Source organism: Perca flavescens, chromosome 22, assembly GCF_004354835.1.
Source record: "Perca flavescens isolate YP-PL-M2 chromosome 22, PFLA_1.0, whole genome shotgun sequence".
In the NCBI taxonomy this organism is placed as follows: domain Eukaryota; kingdom Metazoa; phylum Chordata; class Actinopteri; order Perciformes; family Percidae; genus Perca; species Perca flavescens.
The window spans coordinates 4,878,727-4,881,980 of NC_041352.1; the positions used below are offsets into that span (position 1 = coordinate 4,878,727).

At 41.8% G+C, this 3,254-nt stretch overlaps 1 long non-coding RNA gene across 1 annotated transcript; it reads left to right on the forward strand.

The window, feature by feature from the left end:
- The first annotated feature begins 1,466 nt into the window (after positions 1 to 1,466).
- Positions 1,467 to 2,324, forward strand: LOC114549427 (uncharacterized). The gene is made up of 2 exons (XR_003691548.1): positions 1,467 to 1,991; positions 2,083 to 2,324. It is a non-coding gene; the product is annotated as an uncharacterized LOC114549427 (long non-coding RNA).
- Positions 2,325 to 3,254: the final 930 nt, after the last annotated feature.

Consider the following 3,254-nt stretch of genomic DNA (forward strand, 5'->3'; position numbering starts at 1 on the left):
CAGCTTCCCTCAGCTGCTAAATAAGGTGAAACCGGTGTCTGTCAGTGCATTCAGGACTAAAATCCTGTAGCTGCACCATGAGTTGCCATCTATCTGAGGTTTAATGTGACAACACTGGACCACTCATAATGTATGGGCAGCCATTAGCCGAGAGGGGAACGAACATGGCCTGCATATGACATGATCCCTATCTCTTGTCTTTCATTTCTCTCCCTCCTTCTCCCCACACTTGAATTAATGATACAAGCACCCAGGAGAGGAAGGGATCGAGTGCTCTCTATGTTATTTAAATGAGTCATAACCCCTTTTCCACTAAGGGTGTGTGGGGGGTCAAATGTGGTGGTGCTATAAGAGCGATGCACGCAAGAACATGGCTTTAACATAAGGGGCCAAGCAACCGCTGTGTATGTTTTCACATTAATGCAGAAGGGCATATCGATCCCGGATGCTGACTCTGGAATGAAGCCAGTGAGTTCGAGCAAAGCTCATTAGGCCCGGTGCATCCCTCTGGCTGCATTCAACAAACACACTGAGATTAAAGAAAGAAGAAAAGACACAACACAAAACTCAGGTCACGTTCACGGAGGCCTCAAACGCTCACGTAAAAGAGAAGCTTGTTGAATATGTAGCTGCACGTGAATCCTTTCTCTGGAGGGTGGAGATTCCTCAGCATCCATTGGCAACTCTAGAGCAGAGTATGGAATTCAAAGAGTGGTATAGACTAGATAACACCTGGATTGGCTAGAAGTTTAACTTAATTTAAATTTGGTCACTATCTGATGATGTTATGGGGAAAGCCTTCATCCACTAACATACACGTTAGAGAATTCCCGATCACTCTGCCGATATGTATCCATATGCTTTTATTTCACTTATTTTATTTCACCACAGTTTTATTTATTTATTTATAACTATGATTACCATAACTATCATTTTTACTATGATTAATATCAGTATTAAAAAAGAGAATACAAAAATGAATTTCTGCATAAATGTGATATAAAATGTTATCAGATCTTCATTCAAGTCTTAAAACTAAATAAAGAGGGCCCAGTATAACAACTAATACAAAAAAAAACATACTTAACCCTTGTGTTGACTTTGGGTCAAATTGACCCGTTTTCAATTTTTGTTTTATATCAGAAAATACGGGACGTAGAAATAAGCGCTGAAAATGTCCATCCAAAACATTGGAAAAAGTAAAAACAAACTGTGAAAAAAAGGTGTAAAAAACGTCGAGAAAAATAAGTGTTTTTTTCAAGGTTGACGGGAAGACAACACAATAAATGTATGCATTAAACAAAATTATCCAACATTAAATGTCTTTGTTGGAAAAAGTATGTGAACCAGATGAGTTCATTTTGAGGGGCAATTTGAATCATGTGTTTCAATCAAATGGGATGACAATCAGGTGTGCGTTTTAGCTGTCCCTGTGCTGTTGAAAGAGTATAAATCTGGGTCTTTCAGACGAACGCTGGTCTTCTCCACACAGGTTGGTGGAAGTGTGCCTTGAGATTTCTGCGGAGCTCAGACGAAGGAAAAACACTGAAAAAAGCGCTCTGGGGCCTCATTTATAAAACCTGTTATTTGTTAAACCTTTGTCTGGGGTGGCTTTCTAACAATAATTTACAACAAAGTTGTCATGCAGGAGATAGTGGGTATCTGCTAAGGAACTGGCTGCTCACTCCCTTCCACAACCCACAAACCGCGGCCCAAAACCGCTTCAACGTTTGGTGGTGGAGCGCGCCATCGGGCATTTAAAATCATGCTGGAGGTGCCTGGATATGTCTGGAGGAGTCCTATTATATGCGCCTGAAAAGGTGTGTCTGATGATTAGGGCCTGTGCTGTATTGTACAACATGGCACAACGTAATGGAGTCCCTCCACCTGCGTTAATGCCAATTGAAGAAGGCCCTGAAGCGCAAGGCATGAACAACGAAGGCCATACAGCAGTTATATTGCGCAAACAAGTGATGCAACGTTTATGAAATGTAAGACAATTCATTTTTCAATTCTTTTATTGCATTACAAATTTCAGTTAATAAATTTCTTATATTACGCACTTTGGTGGTCTGACTGTAGCACGGCATCAGTGAGAACGCCGCCACGGGCCTCACTTGGGCCGCGACGAGTTTGGCGGTGTAGAGCGATCGGCACTGATGTGTATGACGAGGTCGTCGCTGGCGGGACCTGGAGCTTGACACAGCAGGTGCTGGAAGGTCGCTGCTTGCAGGCTGCCTGCGTGTGAGGCACAATCTCCGTAGTTCATCCTCTTCACAAATTTGTATCACAAATAAAAGAAAATGATTAAGAGACTGTTGTGATTTGTGGTGTTGGCTTTATTCTTAAATGCATCGACTTCATAAGAAAATAAAAAAATAAATGAATAAATAAAAAGCGTACCTTCATCTGTGTCCCCCCTCCTCCTCAGGCACAATTCCAGACAATACAACCTCTCCAATAATACCAGCGATTCTCTCATCTGAAGCCGACGGCGCCTGCAAACCCGAGCCCCTTCCTGTGGCGGCTGCACTTTGTTTGTAGGCCGAGATGCACTTCTTTGCGTCCAGCTTCAAGTCATACCATTTCTTTTTTACTTCGTCAATGGTTCTTGGAGCTGAACTAACTTTATTGACCGTATCAGTTGTACGCTGCCACTCTATTTTTTTTTGTTCGGTTCAAAATACCTTCTTTAAGGCCTCCAAACAGGATTTTGTTTTGATGTTCTACCTCGTTTAGGAGCACCTCGATCGCACAATCACTGACTTGTGTTTTTTTTTTTTCCCCATTTTTCTGTTTCACGATTGGTCATCAAGGGCTCCTTTACAAGGCTGGAATATTCAGTGATTGATTGACCTGGACCTTATTAGGACAGATATGGGCCAGCCTTGGGAAGAGCGTGAGGCTTGTGCACGACAAACTGTTATAAATCAGAATGTTGTTTTTGCGTATGAAAATTCAGACTTTTTGGCACACGAAATCTCAGAATAGAATCTACGCAGAGTTTTATAAATCAGGCCCCCGGACTGATTTTCTTCCCATCTCTTGGATAGGAGTTTTTCTGTATCACTTGGTCCCTACACGTCTGAAACTGTTGCACTTTCCTGTGGAGTGCATCAGGGTTAGTTCCTATTTTAATTGCATTGTATATGCATCCCCTAGGTCATATTATAAGCCAATTTAAAGGTATCTCATATCACTCTTACACTGATGTTCACTTGTATGTCTCTTTTAAGCCTGATGAGACAGACAAA